General features: G+C 38.4%; 1 protein-coding gene and 1 long non-coding RNA gene across 2 annotated transcripts in view; one reads left to right on the forward strand and one right to left on the reverse strand.

Annotated features, from left to right (window-relative positions):
- The window catches only part of LOC140341509 (uncharacterized), a 24,788-nt gene extending 5,687 nt beyond the window's left edge, over window positions 1-19,101 (forward strand). Inside the window, exons 2-3 of the long non-coding RNA XR_011922894.1 lie at window positions 17,225-17,459; window positions 18,648-19,101. This is a non-coding gene — a long non-coding RNA (uncharacterized lncRNA). The remainder of the gene's footprint in view (window positions 1-17,224; window positions 17,460-18,647) is intronic.
- FAAP20 (FA core complex associated protein 20) overlaps window positions 1-26,504 on the reverse strand; it is a 104,907-nt gene that overhangs the window by 48,565 nt on the left and 29,838 nt on the right. The gene's annotated exons all lie outside the window — the stretch shown is intronic.

Below are 26,504 nucleotides of genomic sequence, written 5' to 3' on the forward strand. Positions count from 1 at the left end.
CCTTAATTGGCAGATTCGCGACCCCTATTGCGCATGGCAGGAATCCGGCCGGCAGATTCAGGATGCGAGTGTACGCGCGCACTCGAGTCCCAGACCGCGGTAATCCGCGATCGCTGGTCGCGCGTATTATCGTGCTTCCAGCGATCGCGGATTTCAATGATGAATCAGGGGCATTCTGTCTGTGCATTGCACTAATAAACAATTCAGACTGCACCTAATCTTTTTTACCTTGAGGATGCTGATCATTCATTTTGAATGGGCTGCCTAACATTTAAACATGCTGCAATGCACCTCAACGCGTGAGAACACACAAATGGAATATAAACGGTCACAAGCTCCAGTCATTTAGCACATTTGTAACATATATTTTGCTCCACAGAGGCACTTAAAATGGAAACATTTAGATAAAGTGATAAAACCAGAACCACCCTGACAAAGAAGATTTAATACCAATGGCTATTGAATCCAATATTTTCTCTCAACAGAGTCATTGTGTGATTTACATGGTGGCTTTAATTTGACAGGGCCACTTTATAATAAGAAAACATTAGAGCACTTCTTGCATCCTATGTTTTTAGAGTTTAACTTGCCTTTTAAGCTGTTTTTGTTTCAATTCAGAAACACATCTCAAAGCAATCTTCAATCAGCTGGAGACCTCAGTGTATTGTGGAACATAGCCCCTTTTGCTAGAGGTTGACAGCTGCAATACATTTCCTTGCTTGAGCACTGCAATTATCAGGAGCAGCAGAACAAGGAAAATCTAGTACATGCTTTCTGTATTACATAGTCCAGATCACAGGATTCCAAAATGTTAACTGGGAAAAAGAAAGTGTGGGTTGTCCATGGTATCTTGACTGTCTAAGAATTATCTATACAGGGAGTCCCGGGTTACATACGAGATAGGGACTGCAGTTTTGTCCTTAAGTTGAATTTGTATGTAAGTCAGAACAGGTACATATTTTAATAAATGCAGTTGGGACAGATGTTTGTATCAACATGTTATTAGGCAGCATGGTGTCATTTACTGTAAAAAAAACTTCACTGTGAGTTATTTAGAAAGCAAAAAAAAAAAAAAAGATCAGCTCAGTTCTTGAGGTCACCTGCAACCTCAGCTGAGTTTAGCAAAAGACTTCTTCTATAACTCATGCAAACCGCCTCTTCCTCCTATCAAGCCTCTGTTCTGCATACGACTGAGCAGGGAAGCCTTGTTCATATATAGGAGATGTGCGTAATAACTCGGGGACTATCTGTACCACTACCAACAGTTTTTCCTAATTTTGAAGTATACAGAAGAAAATATACCAAATGGGGTGGATAGGAAAAAGGGGACAAAACCAGTCTCCCTTGACCCAATGTTTTATAAGGACCCTTTTCAGTGTTTCATCTGTTAAAGCATACCTCAACTCATTTCAGCACCACCCCTTTACCTTGATGGAAGCGCAGAACCTCCTGGGATACCTACGTCATGCATCCAGGGAGGCTCTGGCTGCTCTTTCTGCATATGCCCAAACTCAGCCATCCGCAGAAGGGGCATTTTTCCACCAAGGGGAAAGAGATGTCGGTCTGACGCATGCGCAGTGAGATCAGCTCTCTTTTTTTTCCCCTTCACAACGCCTACATTACCTGATCTTGCACCTGCACCCGATCTTGTGGTTTTAAATGAAGGAGCAAGGGTGTAGAAGGATCGGTATCTTCTTTGGAAAGACCATTCCAGGGTAAACACACACAAAAATATAAGCCCACAATTTGGTGATGTAGCAAGAAGGCAAGAAGAAGACGGAAGGGAAGACAGAAGATGGTGGCACCCAGTGCTTTTTCCACATGGGGACGGAGAGGAATCCCAGGAGGACATAGGACTAGATTGTAAGAAAGACCTGCGCCATCGAGGGATCTGCAGGAATAAAGGTAAGTGTAATTTTTTTGTTTTTAGTTTAGTTCAGCTTTAACTGTTGTCTGTGTCCCCTTTGCACTAATTTTGGAAGGTAGGAGGGATTTGGTAAAAATGCTGCAACACAGGGTTTAGCAACCAAGAAGTAGAAGCCATTAGTCATTCCCAAGGGTAAGATGGAGTTTGGGTGTTGTGTGGTTGCAAGGAATTTACCACCAACCACAATAAATGACTGCACAAGATGGGTAGCAGCTGAGTAGTAGACTTCAGTGAGAACTGGCACGAGACAGTGTTAGATTTGCCCGCCAGAAAGGATGACACGGCCCAAGAGAGAAGATATGAAGTTAATGATAAACTAGAAATTCTAACATAATGCTATATTTCTAATTCTATAGGATAACCCCGCAGGCTGAGAAATATTAATATGGGATTCATAGATGGGAAGGTGTTAAAGAACTATAAAAATTACCAATACCTGTTCCCAAGCTTTGCCGACACCTGCTGTTAACTATGCAACATTCTTTAGGGTCTGGCTACATTTATTCCCCTTGCAATTAGTAGTGTGTGGTGTTTCTGTTTTCATAGTTCTTGGCTGTTGACTAGCTGATGACTCATGCTGGTGGTGTTACATAACTTGTTCAGTTTATTTTTTAATGTTGTATTTGAGGAAGCCATGGAAACATTTGTATTATTGCTCATTTTGTGGTCATGGGGTCCAAAACCATCCATCTGAGCAGAATAACCTTTGTGTATGTAGAGTGAATGTATTGTGGTTTTGAATGAAGGACCAAGGGTGTAGAAAGATGGGTGTGGTATCTTCTTTGGAAAGAACGTTCCAGGGTAAACACACAAAAAATAAATGTTTTGCAAAAATGCAAACTCATTATGTCGTTTATGGAGAATGCAGACCGGGTTGGGAAATAATATAAAGAGTTTTTAAAATCTTTTTCTGGGAGTTTTCAGTGGTGATCGTTCCTTTGGCACCATTGCAGGGCAAAAAAGAACTGAAGCTAACATAGGGGATAATACCAAAACTGCCTGTGTCCATGATATTGAGTGACTGTCCCAAGTTTTAATAGTTTCTCCCACTGGGAGAGATGAGGGAGCAGCACTTTGACCCTGATTTATGAAAGCTCTCCAAGGCTGGAGAGAATACACTTTCAGAAGTGAACTGGGTGATCCAGCAAACCTGGAATGGATCTGGTCCAGGATTCAAAACATTTGCTAGCAAATAGAAAATGATTTTTAAAAATCCATTCCATGTTTTCTGGATCACCCAGTTCACTTCTGAAAGTGTATTCTCTCCAGCCTTGGAGAGCTTTCATAAATCAGGGCCTTTGAATCAGTCAAGCTCTGCAGAATGTTTGTGCTGAGCACTGGAGTAAAAAGTGTTAAAATAACAGAATAATTACTTTATTAGATTGTAAGCTCTTCTGAGCAGGGTCCTCTTGTGTCATTGTTTGTATCTGTCTGTCATTTGCTACCCCTATTTAATGTACAGTGCTGCATCATATGTTGGCGCTAAATAAATACCGTTCATTATTATTATTATTCTATATTATTATTCTATAGTATCATTATTATTATTATATTATAATTTTCCTTTTTTTTACAATTAATATGCTTTAGGGGAGTTATCTTGGTCAATGCATTTGACCAAGCTATCCTGCTCAGGGCTGGTTTAGGATAAATTTGGGCCCTTTTTTTTAGCAAAAATCAAGTCTAAGCCCTCTTGGCTGGAATACCAAAAGCCCTCCAACTGGACCTTCTTAGTGAACAGAATACTTATCTTTCAACTTTTATGTTTTTATTCCCTAATAGTTAAACAAATTGTTTAAAAAATTTGGAATATTTTAACATGAGAGTTTTTATTTTGTGAGATCCATGGAGAGGAGAGGCGTGATCAGAGGAAAACTAGAAGTGACAGAAAGTTGGCAAAATAACAGATACACAATTATGAAAAAATATTTAAAATACATATGAAACATTTTATTAATTTACGGGTCATAATATACTGTTACAGAGTAATTCCACAGTGGAGAAAGTGGTGGGGTTAATGAGAAAAGAAAAGGCAAGTGGAGTTTTTTTTTTTTTTACTAAACAGGCTGTCGATAAATATTCCTGGCAAACATATTGTCTGTTTAATATTTACATATGTTGGGGGAAGAAGTTAGTGCCAATTAAATTGGGTTTTAAAGACTTTTTTAAATCAGGGGTTAGATTTCTATCTGTTATATTGTGTGGGCAGCCAGACCATGGGCAACATAGATTAAAAAAGCGTTATGGTGCAGAGGGGTCATGGAATAATCAGTGCCCCTGCTATCAAGGGTAAAACGATTTAGGAGTAATATACAGTATATAGCCTATACCACACACACAATCCACACATTACACACAAATATACACATAGCACTGCATTACATACAAAAACATACACACAGTTATACACGTTGGTCCTTAATTTTTAAAGCTCTTCAAGACTGAAGAAGATAAACTATCATGGAAAGACGGGGTGATCCAGCAAATCTGGAGTGGATCTGGTAAAGGATTGAAATGTTTGCCAACTAATAACAAATGAGCTTTAGGAAATCCATTCCAGGTTGGCTGGATCACCCACTTTTTTCCATTTTTGTCTATTTTTTCAGTCTTGGAGAGCTTTAATAAATCAGGCTCAGTCTGCACATTACACACAAAATATACACACACAACACTGAATTACTTATATAAAGTCTGCACATTACACACAAACATAAACATTCAGTACTTCATTACATTCATGAACACACACAAACATACACACACAGTACTTCATTACATACATAAACAAAACATTCTGGCACCATACAGTCAAAATTCATTCCCTACCACCCTCAGTCCCAGTTCAACTTAAAGAGGAAGAAGTGAAACTCCCCGTCCTACAGCCTATAGCAGGGGTCGGCAAACTCCGGCCTTTAGGCCAGATACGGCCTAGCCGGTGGTTCGTTCCAACCTAATGCCCAGGGGATCGGCCAGGGGGTGTTAGGAACTACCGGAGCCGAAGCCCCTTCCCCTATTTACCGCGGCCAGTGTTGATACATTCGCCACCGCGGTAAATAGGGAAAGCTCCCTGAAGGTAAATCCCTCTCCTCCGCAATGCATATGAAGGAGAGTGATTTCACTTCAGGGGGCGTTCCCTGGTGGTGGGTGGGGCCATTAGGGCAGGTTTGGCCTAGTGTGCTCCCGCCCACCCCATAAATGGCCTAGTGGACATAAAACTTTGCCGACCCCTGGCCTATAGTGTTCAGAAACAGGAGGGTGGGCAGAGTCTGGTGCTGTTCTTGCTCTATTGGACAAGCTAAATCTCTGCATCGTACATGAGAGATGCGGACAGTGCAGCTCTTCAGACACAAGAGGGGCTTTAAGAGGTAGAGGGATGCATCTAGATGTCCCTTTGATGTGTAGAGGCCCTGTATAACTTGATGGTTTGGCCACCCAAATCATGGGACTTTGCATCTTCGTGCAGTACAGGGGAATTTGGGCAGTCGGGGAAGCTTATTGGAGTCCATAGGAATCGGGGAAAAAAAATTGCCCAGTTTGCACAACCCTGGCCCTGCTGATACAATGAAGGTTGAGATCCCTCCCTTAGTGACTGGACAATGCTGGTTTTTGATTGCACAATGATGTCTGATAACCAACCAGATACAATTAGTCTTTAGTCCTGCTGAGGAATCCGAGTTGGATTTGAGAGAGAGAGAGAGAAGACCACAGCCAGTCACTAGATTGTCAGTGGCAGATGACTTTATAGGTTTGGTGATTTGTGCAGAGGGTTCAGCAAGGCAATTACAAAATTACGGTCATGGGGGTGTTCCAATTCCAAGCTTTTTTTTCCACAAACCCCTCTTCCACCTTATAAAACCTACTTTTTATGTGTTGCTGCCCTTCTACCTAGAGTCAAAATTTTGTGTGGTCCAAAACCCTAACTGAGTCTTGCACATCTGTGCAAGTTTAACCCTTTTCTTGGGAGTGCCTGGTAGAAAATTATGTGAAATAACTTTGCTGGGAACACTGACAGGTTAACATTAGGTAATCTTTCTGAATGGAAGCTTTTCACATTTGGTTTCAAGCTTGAAAGAATTCATATTATGAGGTCTGGGAACATTTTTGCAGGTCTAAAACATTAATGACTCCCAAAAGACAATTCTCATAAATCAAATGAGACTGGCTATACAATTACATCATCTAAGATTTTTAAAATTTCCAGTAACCTAAGGCCACCTTTTGATATCATGTACTGTGCTAAGGAAGGACAATGTGTACACACATACCTGCAGTTACAGTATTTAACTGACATCACTGGGGCTTAATTCCACTGTCAGACCCCTTATTGTATGTCAGTATCATAGTAATATATCATGCAAGACTAATGTAAATCTAAACCCAATCAATACAATCTTAAAAAAGATATACCATGTAATTTATAAAGTTGTTCCAAAGGTTTTTAAATACTCAGCTTTTTTTTAAAGCTTATATCAGAGCCCTGTTAATACAGAAAAATACATGTTGATCTTCCAGAAATGTGTTTACAGTTGTGGACTGACATGCATCAAATTCATAAACTTGTGTTGTCAACTCGGTATCATTTTGGTAAACTACTCAGTCACTCCCATTTTCAGAACTCTACGATAAAAAGCCTAATGATACTTTTGCCTGTTTAATAAACAGATGTATCAAAATTCTTCCTTTAATAGGTAGACCAGAAGGGAGAAAAACTGAGAAGTAATTTGTACAAAGTTAAGGTAAATTTTAAATGAATACCTAGTAATCCTTCTATGAAGGTCTCTGTTTTCAGGCTTTTTCTGTTGAGATTACAATTGTCTCCAAGTAGTAGTCCTAAATTGTCATGTACCGTCATATCAAAATACATAATGCAGGTATGGTCCAGTGTTGGGAAAGACAGGGGAACAGTAGCACTGAACTGTGAACTGGGCATTAAATACATTAAGTTCTACTACACTTTTAAGAAGTTAAAGGATGTAATGTAGCTGCATGACACAAAACTAATAAGTAGGGATGAGCGAACACCTGGAAGTTCGGGTTCGGCCGAACTTCGGCTCCGGGTACCCAAAATCGTAAAGTTCGGTACGGACGCAAACTTTACAGTTCGGGCTCGCTCAACACTACTAATGGGCCTTTTTTGTACAGACAGTGACACAGGAGGAGGAGAGGACCCTGCCTAGAAGAGCTTACAATCTAAGAGGAACTATTTCTTTGTTTAAAATATACAGATAGCTCCAACAGTGAGCTCCCCCTTCCAAATCTTCCAATCCAAATTGTGCAAAAATATTAGGGAAGCATTCTGCTTGTCTAAGTACTGATCATCTGTTGGCTGCTGGATACTGCTTTTAAATTACATACTGGGGCAGGGTGGAAGGCTTCTCAGGACTAACTGCACCCACATTTAGTATTAAATCTCAGTGTTCTTGTGCAGCTGCACAGTTTTCACAACTGGTATGTCCACCCACTGCAGATAGTAAAATACGGACTACATTATAATTTATTTTCCCTGAAAAGGTATACAAATTGGACTATAATATTTGCATTATTCCCTGACCTTTCTTTTGAGTAATTTTAATAGAATTCCCATTTCAACAAATGAGCTATATACAGACTTTGGTTCTGTACGTTGTCCGATTTTGCCTTATGGCTCGTCTTTACTTTTCCCCAAAGCATCAGAATAAACTGAGATGTAGGAAACACAACCCTGAGATCAAGCCCTAAGTATATTTTAAAATACAGACTCTCCCCTTACCTGTCATCCAAAACAAAATTAATAGCTTTGAAGAAACAAGATCTTTGACATACAACTAAGTTTTCTTGAACAACTCCCTTTCGAAGACTATGAATAAAATTAAATGTGACCCAGGAATGGGAAAATTCATGTTATTTTGATCTATAAAAATGATCATGCAACCCTCGAGAAACCGCTGACCCAAGCTTAATAACTACATTAGACACATCATTATCAAACTGAAGAGTACAAATGCCTGTAACTTACAACCACAGAGTCTAGAACAACCCAGATGTGTCTGATTATCTTCCCAGACAATGGACGAGAAATTATGATACCTGGAAGACACACTGATGGAGCCATGTGGTTTTGCTTAAGCTCGCCTTTCAGTTTTGCTCCTCACATGTTATTTCCAAGCTTTATTATCCTACCTCTCACCAGGACCTCTTGCATCATCACCTCGTTTGCCGAGACATTTTTATATTCATGTTTCTGGTACAGATAGCTTATTGCTAACATCCACTTTGCAGATGTTCCCTCCAAGTTAAATAATTGCACATGGATATTACAACATTCTCTGGCACAGCCAAGAGGTAAACTGTGCAAGTGAGGAGATGAGAGGTTCCATCAGATATCGGCCTGCCACAAGGTTGCTCTTGGTGGAAATGTTTACTTTCTGCTTTGACTGTGTCCGGTGTTATTTATGTGTTTGTTTTTTTATACTGCTTTATGAGCTGTGATCAAATTTTTTCAGACTTGTGTAAACATCAGTCCTTCTTGTATGATGCTTTGATCTAAGTTCTATTTTAGCAGCTTCTCTATTGGCTTGTTCATAGAAAAGAAGGAAGAATACTATCTGTTTGTTTGGGATGGAGATCACATATAATTGTTTCAAAGTGACCGTATGGCCACCCTAAATTCTTTTGTCACATGGCACAAAAACTGTATGGCCAAAAGTTTTGGGATTTTACCATCAAACCTTTATGGGCTTACTGGGCATTTTATGCCAAGCCATGGGCATTATTATGGTGATAGTTGCCACTTTATTGCTATTTGGCCCTTGGCCACTTCTTTAGTGCTGGCTTGGGTGCACCAAAGGAATAAAGCAGCTCCAGTGGAGTGTACTGACCTTTTATGTGTGATTCGACACTTATACCAATGTATTGGTCAAGTTAAAAGTCAAGTGAAATTGAGTGTTCTACTAATGTAAGAATAGTGGATGTCTAGACCAATTACGGAAATCTAAACAAGAACTGAGGATTAAAAATGGTGATCCTAAACAGGCTGTTTATGCTATATATTATGTGAAGTCCTACAAAGGCAATTGTTTGTTTATTATCCTACATATACATGTACAGGAAGTATATACCATATGTGTGTATAGCTTTGCTTACGAATAAACATCCCAACATTTTACAGCACGATCTAAATGAGGCATGCATTGCTGATGCTTTTCCTTTTTGTTCTAAATTCCCTTTATAAATAAAACTTACTCTTTTGCAACCTGTGTTTATCTGATTTTTTAATGTTTATCATAAATACTATTACTTACAGCCCAAAAATGAGTACAAATTTACGTACAAAATTATTATACTGCTTATGTAGCAATTTATTTTGCTTCATTAAAAAAGTAGGGACTGCAGCTGCGGACCACATGGCCCAAATACCACTGGCTCCCACACCATCAGAAGTTGCAATATACCCAAAGTAATTAACTTATTTGTTCATTAGATGAATATTTCTCTGCATTCCTGAATGCATAGAGGGACTTAATCTAACCAGTGCTCGTTTGGCCTGGCCATTTGTATGTAGCAGTACGTGATTAGGTGTTTAGGCAACACATAACTATGATAGTGCCAAGCCCCCTAAAACTGTAACTTGTGCCCACCCCACCTCAATGTCTTCTGTGACCCAAAAGCAATATATTAAATTCTTTCATATCATTTTTATGTTCTTGCAAGGCAAGAAACCCTTTTTCTTTGATTTTGCCTCCTAGGGAAATTACTGCAAAGTTCTTGAGCTGCACTACATGTTGGTTTAGCAAACCTGCTACCCTCCCTGGTTCCCCAGTGCATGGTATTGTGCAAGATGGGACTAGTCAGGGTATGGTCCCATAGTTTGTGCAATACTTCCCACATTTTAATGTCATTTTCGTGTTATACAGGCTTACATCCCTATTTGACTATGTGGCCAAACTCTTCATTCATACACAAAAGATGTCTTATTATGAACCTCTGCTGCCACTGAGTTGGACTGCACCTTTTATCCTGGATTTCAATATTATTTTGAAATATTTATGGAATTGTTTATTTTACATATAAACTTTAAAAAGTCATGCCTTTTTCTAAAATGTGAGAGAACTACATAAACCAATCAAAAGATGATCAACGTTTTAGGCCATACCTACTTAGTGACCTTATCTGAAACATTTACAACTTCGTAAATGAAACATTCCAATAACCATGGGAGAATAGATGTATAATAAATCCTAATCCCTGATTTTTTTACCTAGTCACACAGCTACAACTCAAACTAAGCACCAACTTCCTCAATAATAACTTCTTCTGCTTCATTCTGCTACCATCACTGTTTAAATTAGGTATCCTATCTACATTGCTATAGCATCCTATTCTATTTTGTAAACTCTAGCCAACTATAAAGATGATACTAAGGATTTGATCACTATGGCATCAGTTGCATCTGAAATAAATCCTAACACTGAAGGACTCCAGATAAATCAAGTGACACTTATACTTTGAATCATCAGACGGCTACTGCCAATGTAAATTCAGCTAGAGTCATGTATATTTTTGTCCAATATCTACAATGAAGACGCACACATGCTAGCAGGGGTGTGTAGTGGGGCGGGCACAACTTTTTTTGGGACCCCCGTATAGGCTCTCCCAGCGTGCTCGCCATGGATAGCCTTCATTATTACCGTGTCCCCTCTTCTTTTTTGACTACACTCCTGCTTGCTAGCAGACCTAATTGCATTGATAGCTCAAACTTAACACAAGAGATGTTTGATTTTAGGGATATGCACTACACACACACACAGTACAGATATTGCTCCCAGTAAAGTCAGTGCAGAATGGCAGACATTGGCAAAGGAGCATTAGGATGAAGCCATACTCCAGTTTACTTGAGCCTCAATGTCACCCTCACAGGAGGTTCACACAATTTTTGTTACTTTGGGTGTACTGGATCTTTATAGATCTGTGCAAAAGGGAACATTCCCAATGTATACACTGCATTTCCAGGCAGGGAGATTTAATACGTACGTTTTAAAAAATGTCAAAAGTCTGTTGGATATTGCCATGACTTATATACAACCATTACATTGAATTACATTTGGGTTTACCCACACTTTAGAGTACTACTGCTCAGAAAATTTACTTATAATGATTTTGAATAAAAAGTTAGCTCCTGGGAGTCGGGGTCATTTCTTGTCATTGCTGTTCCTTCTCTCACTAGCCATGCACATTGGCCATTGAGAGAAGATGTGTACAAACTTTGGGTGATAACAGTACTGCATTATTAAATGAGAATTGTTTCTCCTGTATTTGGAGTTTCGAAAGTACAACAAAGCTGTACTGTTAACGGGCCCAAAAGTTTTTTGGCTCTTTTCTGTACATAGGGGGTAACTATTTAAACGTAAAACAGTTCTTAGAATTTGTTTTGTGTGGGTGATCTATTAACACAAATAAAATATTGCCCAAATCCTGTGGACATGAAGTTACACCCTTTTCTGCCATTTCCACCCTTTTCTGCCATTTCCACACTTCCCCTTGCTGTGTTGTAACTACATAAAAAAACTACTCTTCCACAATAAAAAATATGAAGATAAACTTCTGTTTCTGCCCCTGCAACCTTCACCAACAAAGTCTAATTTGCAGTTTATGCCAACTACTTGCCACAAGTCTGTTCACTTTTATTATTAGGTGGAGAACTCCTTTAAAAATGCGCAATCATATTTTTTTTTATTCATTTGACGCATTTAATATTTTCCCAAGGGTTAAGCAGATGTAATAATATAAAAATGTGAACGGCAGAATAAAACAGAGGAAGAAACAGTTATGTCAGCGCAGACAGTGATCCAATGTTATGATGAATCTCCACGGCAACAAGAAGGTTCGGGGTGGGTAAAAATAGCAGAGTTAATATGCCAGGAGTTTCGGGACTTCAGCACGGAGTGAAGAAAGAGACATATGTTCTTATTTAAAACCAGGAGGGAAAAGTTATGTGCTGCTATGAATCCACTTCTACTTTTTTTTCTAAGATATGAGGCCTGCAGAATATAATTTCCTCATCCTCAGCCCAAACAAGGAAATGAGCCTCTATGCATTGAATTAAGTAACGTCTTGCTAGATCCAATCCAGTTGATATTCTCCTGCTCTGTAGACTCCTTCCACAGGGAGGTCTTGGAACCATTTCAAAAGTGTGCAAGTGTGTCTGACGTCAGCCATAATCTTCTTTTAATATGTGCTGTCTTTTTTGTCTTCCTGCTGTGTTTACATATGACAACTTGATCCATGGTGGACAGAGGGAGATGTGGGTATGCCATTAAAAAAATTATTTTTGATTATTCTAGTTTAGTTTTCCAAAACAGTGTTATTTTTTAAGGCTAACTTTCTTTCTGTTTGATTTTGGATAGAGTGAAAAAGAATTAAAGCTTCTACAATCCACGAAAGGGTTGGATTTACCCCATACTTCCAACATTCTGAAGGAGGGGCACATTACAGCACACATATGTGGGCAAAGAACACGTTAATGCCATACACTCAATGATGCAGAACAAAATTAGCTTGTTTACAAGGACAGGTTAAACCTGTAGGTACTTTAGATCAGCGGTTGCCAACCGGTGGTCCGCGGCTCTGGCTGGTGCACGGGCCAGAGCCGCGAACCATGTCCCCCGTAAAGATCGCAGGCTCCAAGCAGTGGGTGGGTTGTGTCTCTGAACACATCCCACCCACTCTCCCATCACAGGTTTAAATCTGCGATGGGAGAACGGGCAGGTTCTGGCATCTTGACGTCACTAAGAGGGAAGTTTCTTCCCCTTTGAGTGACACACGGCTTCCTGTGCATGCACGGTCCGGAGCCCATACATTTAGTGGGTCGTAGGTCTGAAAAAGTTGGCGATCGCTGCTTTAGATTATCACTCCTTTTACATATACTCTTTTTTATAAAGTAAAAAAAGACAATAATATAGAGGGTTTATAAAAGTCATGCTGTATGTATAACCATAAAGGCCTTTTTATATACTAAAAGAAGGGACAAATCGAAATGAAAGACAAATAACCCCTCAGAAGCTACACCGCCTGGACAAAAAAAAAAAAAAAAAGTTTAATTTTTTTGTTGGACCACATTTATCTTTGATTACAGCTTATGTTCACCATGGTATAGTTTCAACAGGCTTATGCAATGGCACAACATTTATTTCTACCTAGAGTTCTGTTCATTTTTCCTGTATTGATGATGGGAGCGTCTGAACCAAAAGTTCCATCTTCTCCAGCAGATCAGAAAGTTTCTCTATTGGAATTATGTCTGAGCTCTGTAGTAGCCAGTAGCATGACAAAGATCTCTCCAGCTCCCTAAACCATTGTTTTACAATCTGAGTCCAATAAACATTGGCATTGACACGTTGGAATATACCAATGCTATGGGGAAAGGAAAAATTGATGGAAAAACCTGCTTATTCATTACATTCAGGTAATCAGCTGATCTAATTTTTGGGCAGAAAACATTGCTGAACCTAAACCCGACCCACTGAAGTAACCCTAGATCATAACATTGCCCCTCACAGGCTTGGGAGTTTTGTTTTGGCCTTGGCCAGGCATTATATGTTGACCTAATGTGCTTTCAAGACAAAGGAAGGCATAGATGTGGATAATACTGGGAAGCGGTTACAATGTCTGACAACATTTTGTGGTGCCTTCTTTTCCCATTGACAATATTTCCCCTCATTTCTTGTATGGGCATGACATGGATAGGAAATGAGAGAAAATCTCCCAAATAGAGTCACAGGCAGAAATATACTTTTTTTTACAGAAATAATACATTTTTTCCAGAGTAGCTAATAAAAATTAAAAAACTTTGTCACACCCACACACGATATCAGCTGTATATTATATTTTTTTGCAACCAAATGCATTCTGCATCACAGGACTGGGTTATTTTGACCCTGCAACACAGATATAATAGCCATTAACATTGAATGTATAAATATGTTGTTTTCTGAGAAATAACATTTGCAGACCAACAGATAACTTGATGCACTGTATGAGACTACATTAATAAATGTCATCCTTTGTGTCTGTGCCCACAACCTCATAGAAATAAGTAGCGCAGCTCACGTAACACCCCAAAGCTCCTGTTCTTTTTTACGTTGACCTACCGTACTTAAAATAAAACTTTAGGAGATATAAAATACTTAAATGACTGCTTCTCTGTACTCCTGAATGCTTTCGTAAATGTGTTTTTTAAAATATAAGGACTGTAAGTACCTAATTTGGCTTGATGGATGTAGACGCTTGAAGGATGTACGCGTTAACAGAGGATAGTAGGGATGGTGTAAGGTTAGCAAAGCCATTTAGAAAATAAAAGCAGCCTTTGAAAAAAAAATGAAATTACTTATGATCAACCAAAATGTTTATATAGCAATTATAACAGGAACCTGGCTTAAAAATAAAACATCACCTGAGCCCTCATTCAATTTTCCCTTCTTAAATTCCCTTCTGCTTGTACATCAACCAAATTTCCTTTTTTTACCTTCAATTAACCTTTGACATTTTAATGTGTACATTTGTCCAGATTACTCCAACACCATGGAATCCCATGTGACTCTTCTCTAACCTCTTCAGATACCTCTTGATTAAATCCTCTCCCTAAATGCATGGAGGTAGATTTGGCCACTTTGTATCCTTTTTCTTACTTCATGGAACACTGATATTTTTCTAAATACTTTTCGAGTTCGGGATTTGTTGTTTGTACTTCAGTTACTGGTTCGTCATGACCTTCTGTTTTTCTACAGGCTTCTTTTTAAAGAAGAAAATAGCTTTTATTTGTTTTCTGTTTTTTGAAAAAATGAAAAGGTACAATGCTGATCACGGAGCGTGCAGCTGTATTTAAAACTGAAAACAAAAATTTTGCCTGGAGCTGGCAATTAGGCTGTTGATTGCCGCAAACCAAATACGTGAAAAAGTCAATGGTGGGAATAAAAAAAGGGCCAAGATTTAATTATTAAAGGAAGGACAGAAAAAAGCTAGGGTTTTGTGTTGCAAATCAAGATTGTATTGTAAATGAATAATCACATGAAATAATACCTTTCATATGTAATAAACATACAATGCTGAAAGATCCTTTCCAACGACAAGATCGTTGGAAGCAACAGATCCTTTCCAACGACAAGATCGTTGGAAGCAACAGATCCTTTCCAACGTGAAAGATCCTTTCCAACGACAAGAATTGCACGTGTGTATGCGGCTTAAGAGATACGGCAGGGCATCTTCTCAATGATCCCCGGGGGAATACAGGTTAATTAACCTGTTGTGCCGCAGGAATCGTAGTGGAACTGTAGAGTTCATCTGCAGTTCAGTTCCCATGGTCACATGACCGTTGGAACGTTGCGATCACAGCTGTGACTACAGGCGATCCCTGGGGCACGGGAGGTTGGATGGGGACAAGTTTCCCCATTCATCACATCTACTGCCCTGTGTTCTTGGATAGAGAAACTCTATCCAAGAACACATACTACTAGCAACAGCAATCAGGATCGCTGTTGCAGTCCTGTAGTATGTGTTCTTGGATAGAGTTTCTCCATCCAAGAACACAGGACATACACCTAATAAAGGGCTGCAAGAGTAATCTGATTGCTCTTGCAGCCTTTAAAAGTCCCTAAAAATAGCCCGAATTCCCCCACTATTGACTTCAATGGTGTTCGAATTCGTCATTCGATCACCCGAACAATATTTCACTATTTGATCGAATAGTGAGATATTCGACCAACACTATTCCTAACATCATTTGCTATTAGCTGGCAAATGTTTTCAGTCATTGACCAGATCCATTCTAGGTTTGCCTGATCGCCAAGATTCTCCTATACCAGTCTAGCTTTTCCAGTCTTTGAGAGCTTAATAAATCAGGCTGAATGGCTCTAACTGGAGTTTTTCTGTAAAGGTTACAATACCTTAATTCCCCTTGATTTTGTAGTACACAGTTAGAGTAAATTACACAATGGGTCCCTAACAAGTTCCATACAGAGATGATTTTCAGGCTGCCTCTTGATTACAGAGATTTAGGTAGGTATGGCCAAGTGTGACGACCATTAGCAAACTATTTTTCAGCTCTTTATACTCAATGCATACCACTGCTAGAATGCGAGGCCGTGAGCAGCAATAAACCTTAGACATAATGTCAGCCAAATTAGGTTAAAATCAACCTACATCATCTGTAATTTGATGGCCAATTTCTCCTGGTTCTTTGGGGACTTTAAAGAGATGCATGTCAAGAAATAGGAGTATATACACTACAGGAAAACATCACACAAAACTTTCAACACTTTTTATGTTTTATTAGGATCTATTTAGTACATATTTAATTATTAGGCAGCAAAACCTGTTATGTCCTGTGAGGGAAGGTATCACGATTCTCGTCACTCTATAAACACTTACATACCGGCACCTCTTTCCTGTGGTGCAAGGTAGTTGCTGTAGCAACCAAAGGAAACAATAAAAATGTGTTTTTATTAAATTGAGAATCACACGTTGCTTATAAAATCTTGTGTCATGTTACTACTGACCAGGGTAGCCAAGGCACATCTGGACACTGATACCCAACGATGGAAACTATATAAAATGTAGCACTGGAAGGACAAATTAAGGTGCAACATGCAATTTAAAATTTGTAAAGTTCTGGAACATTAAGAATTTAATTTGCATTTATGTCTATAAAAGTAAATAATGTTAAGTACAAAAGATTTTTTTCAAGCTTTCCTCTCATTATTTTTACCTGGTAATCCTGTGAAAAACACATTGGAGATGATTTACTAAAAGAATATAAATTATTCACATAGTAAAGGAAATTATCTCTTTGCAAAGAATATTTTGCTTTTACAGCGTAGTAATTGAGATAAAGCTAAAGAGTTGCTTGCATGTGATTGAGTATTCCCTGCAAGGTGATTTTTTGCCACCTTCACTAAGCAAAGGGAATTATCCCTTGCAAGAAATAATTCAACTTTGTAAGTGAACAGCCTAAATTCCATTAGTGAATCAGCCCTGTAATAGTTATGGCATGAGCAATGGTTGTCCCAGATGCTGGACTTCAATCATTCATCTCCTTTACTTGTTGGATTGATAGGACTAATAATAAAGAAAAAGTTATTATTCTTTGCAGTTCACAGGAAGTAACATGGACACTCTGCTTCTATTATTGTTTTTCCTGTCTAAGGATTGCTAAAAAGCAATGAATTACTCTTTTGTTTTTGGTGTAGTTAGGTGTTAAAAAATGTAATCATTACACCAACTTTTCTGTAGAAATACAAGTAAACTCTAACATCTTATATGAATATTAAGGTGGAACTAAAGGTGATGTCCCATCTGCAGAAACTGGTCTTACCTGCCTTATCTCTGCTCAGATATCAAGTTTTGCTCCAGCCGTGAATGAATGAATGAATGAATATGAAGATGTGCTACAATTATGTCATCCTGGCTCAACCAATCAAGATGGCCAAAGACCGTCTTTAGGAAGCAAAGAAGAAGGAAGATGGTGGGACCTTGTGATGGAACAGGGATAGATGAGTAATCACAGGTAAGTTACACTTTAATGATATTTCCAAAGTGTTTATTGGTACTTTAAATTATTATACTTAATATTTATGACATGAAGGTTGTAGGGTTCTGTCCCAGTCTACCAACTGTATTCTTACACACATTACACAGGGGTGGACCATTGTTGCCACCAACAGATACAAAGAGAGAACTGAAAACTGTTATATTGTATTTAATTAAAGCAATGGCAGTTGATAGAACAGGGATGTATTAAAATGGTATTGAAGTGTCTTGATTAAGTGTCATTTTATGGTCACGTGTATGTGGGCTTGAATACACCAGTTTAAATCCCTACTTATAAAACTAATAAAAATTGGTTGACATTTTCTTTTATTATTATTATTATTATCATACAGTATTTATATAGCGCCATCATATTACGCAGCGCTGTACACAGTCCATAGTCATGTCACATTTTCTTTTCTCCTCTTTTGTTTGCCCCTCAAATTTTCAGCATCCAATTCTCAGAAACCAATTGGATCAGAATTGTCCAATGGGCAAAAAATGTAATTTCCTGACTGTTTGTAAGCCATACCCTACAGTATTTACTGCTGTCTGTAGGAAAGGAGTTGGATGCCCCTGTATGAGATATTTCATTTTACCTGAAAATAAAGGATGGAACTTGACAGTCACTATGGGTGAGAAGTCTGCTTAGGTTGCCAATTTCTTTTTTGTTACCCCCCCCCCCCCTCCACATCAAACAAAAGTAATCATTATGTAGGAAAAAATGGCTAATCCCTAATCATAGGCTTTTTCTAGTAATGTTTCACAATATTTGAAGGTTTGCTTTAATGACAGCAAACAACCCCTAAATACCAAAAAAGTTCTAGCTAGCAGATCATAGGAGGTGTGGGTGATGTCACTGTTCCTCTTTGGGAAGCTGGGCACCCTAAATCCCCAAATTTTAGGTCATCTTTAGGTCTAATTCGCTCATCTTTCCTGGGAGTCAACAGGGAGACTTCTTTCACCCATCCTCCCCAAAAGTATCTGAAACCATGGTTGGGTTGGGTAACTTTTCCGTATAGGTCCTCTTGAAAGGTTGGATCTGACAGGCTGGCCCTTTCATATGCGAGTCTCATTTCAGCTCAGTTGCAATATTTCCTTTTTTTCACCGATGTATTTTAATAGTTGTCTGAAGTGACTCTTTGAACGTGACCTCTTTTTACAGTGTCCTGATACTGAATGCAAAATGACGCATCATTTCAGAATTCACTTCCTATCCGCTATCACCACATTCCTGCATCTGCAGTCTAGCAACATTCAGCAAGATGAAAACAGTCAAGCACATACATATTCTGGTAAAGACAACTCTGAAGGTGATAGTTAAATTTGAATGTTTTCTAAAAATTTCCATCCCTTAAGTTTGAACGCCAGCCCAGAATTCTCCCATGTGAAATTTCTTAGCCCGGCTTGTAAAAGAGGAAAAAAAAGTGTAGGCTATTTCCTTTGGCTTTATATGTACTTTGCTGGGAAAAATAAGAGCAAAGAAGGAGAAAAAAATATGTTCCATTACGTAAGGCAGTTCTTTTGTTTCAGAATGGAATTGTACAAAGCATAGACTTCTCCAGATACCATCTAGCACATTTCACAAAGGCAAGCCAAGGCCATTTTGTACCATTTTCTTGGTTTGCAGGACATCACAAAAAAAACATTTATTTATACCAATACCATGTTATTTTCAACTGTCTGTATTTCTGTAAGCACAATTTGGCTGTTTGCTCTCACTGTTTTCATGGCTTGCCGAACTTTGCCCATGAACAGTAATCGTCAGATAATAAGAGGGTTCCTGCTAAGGTTACACTGACAGAAGGGAGGTGGCATTGCTAACATGCTTTAAAGAGTGGTAGTGCCAACCAATAATGATATATAAAATATACAAAATGTATATATAGTATATAAAAAATAATTTTTTGGTTTTTCTTATCAGGCAAGAATGATGCAACAATGCCCCCCAATCTGCATCAAATTTTTGAAAATGGGCAGATTAGAAGAGTATTATCGTGTATCAATAACTACTTTAGGACCTTGGTGCTCAACAAACAATCAGAGCCTGCAACGCTGACCATTGTTGTAGTCCTTAAAGCTGACCTTCATGCAAATATTAAATTAGCAATCTAAATGCACCGAAAACAGCAGTCGTGAACTTTCAGTTTGAAATTTCCACTTTTTTTCTGTTTACAGGAAAAGAGGTTCTTGGTGTCCTCTTCACTGCCTGCATGACACAGGAGCATCATTTAGGACAGTGGTCACCAGAGTGACATCATGATGTCAGACCCCGCCCACTCTTTCAATTGCAGGTCTGAGCCACGCCCATAAAGGAGAGATGGCCCCCATGTAATCCTAAATACGAACTGCAGCTGGCTCACTGGGGCTGCATTAAAATAGCGCCCCTACTACAATTCCTGGCATCACTCGTGTCCATAGACCAGTGGGCTCTTTGCCTATGCGTGGCCCCGCATTGGACTGTTTTATAGGCGCAAATAATGCCCGGCGCGCCACTCGTAAGATTTACCCCTGCATTGGCCGCGTCTGGCATTTCCAGCACTCCCTCCAGCTGTACTTTTCCTTGCTACTCCAAGGCATGGACTTGAATGGTTGGATTTTCATAAAAGAATATTGGTAATATTATTGTTAGCCTGTGCAAAAAGGTTACCATTGAAATTTAATTTAGAAGGCTACAAATAGAGAAAGAGACAAAAGATTTTTTCCTAAATAAAATTAAAAAAAAAATGGTATGCCTTTTTCTCTATTATAAGCTTGTTCCAGATTGAATGTCAAGCAAAACATCTTTGTTTCCATATAAAAAAGGTTTAAATCTAATGCGAAGGAAGAATGTCCTAATTTTTTTCAATAAATTGCAAGGTTGGCCCGTGACTTAGTCTAAGTTTTCAATTTTGACCCTCTGTGTGTTTGAGTTTGATACCCCTGCTTTAGATGGTTAAGACTAGAGGAATCAACATGGATTCAATACTAATAGATAATGAGAAAAGTATTTAGTGTAGAATATAGAAAAGAAACCCAATACTGCTTATAATATCCAAATGAAAAATGTAGAAGCAACAGTTAAAAAAATAAATACAAAAAAAAAAAAAAAAATCAATAAGATGGATAAAAGGAATAAAAGCTTACCCCTCTTAAAAATACTCAATTAGGTGTAACTAACTTCTTCATTGCACATCAAGCTAAATAATTTGCTTCTCGCTGTATTAAATGGTAATCATTTTGATTGGTTCAGCTATTGATGGAGCATTGCAGTGCTTAGTAGTGCAACTAAAAGTAAACAATCAACAATAAAAAGTAAAGTAAAAAGTTATGGACAAGCACATGTCAGGAGACTGATACAAATCATTTTTAAAGGCTTTTTTAATCCCTAGGAGCATAGTAAAGTCTCATGGCTACCTCTTGGACCCTTTTCCATCACTGGGACTAATTCTCTTTTGCTTTCAAGAACAGTTTTGTCAACCAAATCATCCAACACAAAGTACTCTGCATATCCCTGAGGAAACCGAATGGTGAAACGCGTCGGATATAAGTTGTTAATTATCATTTCCATATTAGGAACAATCATGTATTAGTTGAGCAACCGCTTTTTCACTGACTGTATGGCAAAGTGAGCAAAGCACTGTATGTTTATGCCTTAATATCTATTGTAACCTTATTCGGTTATTTTTATAAGTTTACACACAAGAAGTTCTTTTTGCCACTCTAAAAAAAACCTCAGCGTTCTTGGTCTCTTTGTTTTACCGAATTGCAATTTAGAAAAATTAACTAAGCTATGACCGAAATGAAAAAGGTGGATGTTTTTGTGTGGCCTAGTCAAAGCCAAGACTTATCTGAAACTTTATTGACAATCCATAGAATGCCTTAAAGATTGCAGTCTGTCAATGTTCACCATCCAAGCTGACAAATCTTAAAGAGTCTTGTAAAGATAACTGGGCAAATACTGCATAGCGAAGATGTGCAAAGTGGGTAAAAATGCTACAAATAAAGCAAAAAGCAGTTCCCCTTTTATACATCCATTATTCCTGTCAGTGATCCCGTTTTTTGTTATTTTGCTATTTTTGTTGCTATTGTATCTTTCACTTGGATGTTAGAAGTTTGATTGGGTAAATACCGATGGAAACATGATTTTTTGTGTTCATTTAACAAGTAACAAAATGTGTATATTTGAAGTAGTGATTCTTTTATATACACATTGTATGTATATTGTGCAAAACTATGCTTTATAGATTATTCGACAGATTTAATTTAATGTATACCTATTGGGAATGTACAAAATTTGTATATATGCTCACATACACAGAGTACAATGTATCACTGGAAGAATCACCAATACAATTTCTACATTCCTCTTATTTCTAACTTAAACCAGTCCTGCCACAGTGCTACACATCAATAGGGAATTATAACATAGCCTAACTTTATTGTTCTTCCATTTATTTCTTACTTCACATTGACAGAGACAAAATGAAATCCCAAAAGGCTAGAACATAAATGACCGAGTTTTCCTTTTTCCACAATAAAATACCTCCAGATGGATTATCCTTGGCTGATAACAGGTTAGAAAGAATAAACAATGGCTTGGACGGTAAACGTATGGTTACTCTGATGTCACAACCTTCTCGAAAATGAGAAGGAAAGCCAGCACTCCGATAATAATAATGCTTTTTTACTGTATAAATATAAACAGCAATCAGCAGATGTGACATTTCAAGGGCACATGGGACCTCTTCCCCATGGCATCCCCTTAGATGTTCTTGAAAGAAACTTTTCAGGCCATGCAGCCATATTCACTAAAGTGGGAGAGGTATATGTGCTGGTTGAACACTTCTTGAACTTTCTTCAAAGCTCTCAATGTACAAAAAACTTTTATTGGTGATGTATCCTCTTAGATTGTAAGCTCTTCAGGGCAGGGTCCTCTTCTCCTCCTGTGTCACTGTCTATCATTTGCAACCCCTATTTAATGTACAGCACTACATAATATGTTGCTGCTTTAAAAATCCTGTTTATTATTATTATTATTATTAATAATAATAATAATAATAATCTTCTACATATATTTTTTCAATTACAAGCCTCTTTGTTCCTTGTAATGTGTTCAGCAAAAAGCTGTTTACCAAAAAATTTCTTTTTTAAACATGTATTTGTATATTTTGTCTCTTTCTTAATGTTTTTACGGTTTCTGGCATAGTGGGAATTTGACATGATGTATATCCATCATTCATGTGCAAACTGCAGTGGTATGAACTCTAGAGGCCTGAATATCATTCTCCTAGAACAGCGGTCGCCAACTGGTGATCTGTGGCTCTGGCTGGTTATTCCCCCAGCGGAGTCAGGAGAAGGACCCCGCTGGGGGGGTTACTGCCCAGAGCCATGGACCAGGTCCCCTGTATAAATCGAAGCCTCAGGGTGGTGGGTGGGTTGTGTCTCTGGCTGAGACCTGCAATGGGAGAGTGGGCAGGTTCTGGTATCATGACGTCACTCTGGGGGGGAAGTTTCTTCTCCTTTGAGCGACACACGGCTCCCCGGGCATGCGCGGTACGTAGTCCGTCAGTGGTCTGTGGTTCAGTGGTCCGTAGATCCAAAATGATTGGTGACCACTGTCTTAACCAGTAATTCTCTAAGCAATTCTCTGAGCAACTACAAGGCACCATTGGAATGGAACTTGTAAACTCTTCAGAGGAAACTCACAAACACAGGGAAAAATAGACAAATACTCTGCAAGCGGCTTTTGCCCCGGTTTGGATTTGAGTCTGGTTCCCTAGTACTACAAGGTGGGAATGCAAACCACTTAGCCACCACAAAATATGGCTTACACTGGAGAATTTTCCTAGGCATACCTGACCATTTTACCTATTTACAGTCATCTTTCTTGATCTTGATCTTTCAGTCATCTTTCTTCAGCATAAGTTTTGAGCTGTGCTTTTATAATGATTGTATGCATAGTACTTTTAGAACAATTGGTTCAGCTTCACTGTAAATTATCTCAATGCTCCATTATTGGTAACCAACCTAATAGTCAAGAAATAGAGATGTGCATTCCCACAGTATATAATAGAATTGGGATTCTTGCTCATGCTATAATGGATACCATATGCTGAGCTGAAGACATGGAATGTCATGAAAATAAAAGCAGGTCTGCCAATCCCTTTCTTTTTTGAATTGTATGTCCCGGAAAGACTGCAACTATTCTGTATGGTCAGACCCAATCCTTGGCATAGTGCATGTGGCAATTAGCAATAAAAGAAATAATTTGAAGCAAGTAAACTCTGGAAGAACACTGGAGTGGTTAGGAAGGATTACAAAGTTACACCATTATTCTGCAGAGAGGAGGGGACACCATGCAATATTCCTTATTATAAAAATGTACTTATACATTAACAACAGATTGTTATGCTCACTATCGTTCAAAACACTAGATTTGCAGTATTTTAATGTTTAAACAATGTGATTGTGATGAGAGCACAAAGCACCCTATCCATAGATAAACAAGCCTCTGGTTTCTAATATGTTTTCAACCACATAATACTGGCATTGAGGCACACAGAAAAAAGAAAACCTTCTCTATATAGCAACCAAAAGACAATGTTTAGTGTTAGAGATCCACAGACGTGGATCTCTATGCTGGGGGAGGAGTGCTGGTGTGATAAACAATTCTTTGCATGCTCTAGCATTAGGCGGAAATGCTATTGAAGATGCACAATTATAATTCTTTTCAGTTGTGGGAGACACATAAGTGTCGGGAAAAAGAAACATTTTTTAAGACCTGTGGTCTCCCACGCTGCATTAATAATTACAAAAGCCCCACAGGAGATTTTTTACTATCATAATAAAGGTCGGCATAGCTCACTGCTAATGGGTCAGGATCACAAAATGACTAAGGCTTCATGGACGTCACCTGCATAACTTTCTACTTCTTTTCCCTGGATAGTCATGGGTCCTAAAAACATTAACATAGCTTTGTGATATTGTAAGACAATTCTTTTTTTTTTTTTGTAGCTAGGGAAGAAAAAAATCAAAGCAATTTGCAGTGGATAATTATGCATGATTATGTTTTATGAAAAGGGACTGCTTTCTATCACATGTGATTCTTCTGTCTACAAAGAGTATAACATCAAACAGAATTAGTATATTTAGCAATTTGCTAAAGCTAAGAGTTTGCTAAAAGAAGGGTCATTCCAAAACTGATAAACTACAAGGTAAACATAGGATGAAACCATGCAGTGGCATAAAGATTACATTTATCCAAAGTTATCAAAATATAAAAACATAATTTCTCCAATGGTTTTAACTCCTAGACTTTAAAAAGAATTCCAGCTAGAGGGGCACAACTTCACCTTCATCAATTTCTTTCACTATTTATTTTTTTTAAATTTCAACAATAGTAAACACTACTGGCCAGTCTTCACTATTCCCTCAAGAACAATGATCACCAATGTAAGGGGTTGTCTTCCCACTGACCATCATATTTTTCTATTTCCACCAATATAAAAGGATTTTTTTATTACTAGTCACCAATTTAGGAGGCTTTTTTTACCTCTGACTATCAATGTAAATTAATAGCAATTTGTTGGCTAGTTTCTGATAAAATTATTATTTCACTATTATTTGTTCTCTTTTTGAGTACCACCGTCTAAACTCAAACAATATGAGAAGCCAAATAGTGAAAGAAGAGAGTGAAACCCACCTCTGACTCTTTAGTATATGTTCTGAAGAGCAGAATACACAAAATTAGAAATCAACCAACTAAACATCAACACCTATAGGCTGTAACTGATAAATATGACAATAGGGCAATATTTAATATTTTTCCTAAAACATTAAACATGTTTTACTAAATGAGTAATTCTGTTTTAGAAAACCCATTGTGTAGCCGTGCGTCTGTCCAGCTAGTGCTGCCCAAGCACTCCGGTTCCATGGTGGACTTTTGTGCAGACCGCGATCCCGTTCAATGATTGCATGATATAAGTCCCGTGCATGCGCAAGATTTACATTATGCCTGGCAGCTGTGCACCATGTAGTTTAGAGCAGAAACAAAAAGACAGCAAGTGCCAGGGAGTCGGGTATTTGACAAAAGAGACATTGCATGTCATTTTTCTCAAATAGTACTACCTGGTAGTTTTTGTTTTCTTGGTTTAGGTATGCATTAAGTGGGCTTAAACTGAGGCTTGTTAAAGCGCAACTAAACTGAAAATAAAAAAATTACACTCAGCTTTATTACTGTAGATCCGGTAATGGTGCTGGATCTTCACTCGATCTGGTCCCGCGTCATCCTAGAATTCCTCTTAGTCCTGGCACTGAGAAAGCACCGGGAGCCGCCATCTTGGATCTTCTCTTCCGTCTTCTCCTTGTCTTCTTCGTACATCACCCGATTTTGCACTGCGCAGGTGGTAGATTGGGTAACATAGCCCGCTGTAAAGGGGGAACAAAAGAGAGCTGATCTCACTGTGCATGCATGAGATCAGCATCTCACTCTTTGGAAAAAATGCCCCTTCTGCCCAGGAAGCTCTGCGCTCCCATTTAGTCTTAATCACCGCAGCAGGTGTTGCACCTAAAAAATAATTTACATTTTTGCTTTACATATAAGGGTTATCTAGATGTTGCGTTTAGGTCTGCTTTATAGGTTTGCAGAGTCTGGTGTTAGAATAGCATTTGTGTGATGATCAAAATGTTAATAATCCTAAATCTAAAAAACAACACTCTTCTGATCCTTTGATTATTCTTCCACTTCAGCAGTGGCTACCTTTACTTGGGGAGACTGAGAGCGAGCTCCATCATAGCTTGGGACATGTAGTACCGATATCAGGGATCCCTATTGATATTAAGATCATGACATTCTAGATGATACAGGTAAAATGCAAGGGGACATATTTTAAAAAGGGTGTAAAAAAATATGAGATTTAAAAAAATGGATCTACGAAAGACATAATATTTATATAAAGTGATATGTATTTTTCCCATTAAGGTCATCATGTTAGCGCTAAAACCCACAGAGAAAAACTTACACCTTAAAGTCTATTGTAAT

Source organism: Pyxicephalus adspersus, chromosome 11, assembly GCF_032062135.1.
Source record: "Pyxicephalus adspersus chromosome 11, UCB_Pads_2.0, whole genome shotgun sequence".
Classification (NCBI taxonomy): Eukaryota; Metazoa; Chordata; class Amphibia; order Anura; family Pyxicephalidae; genus Pyxicephalus; species Pyxicephalus adspersus.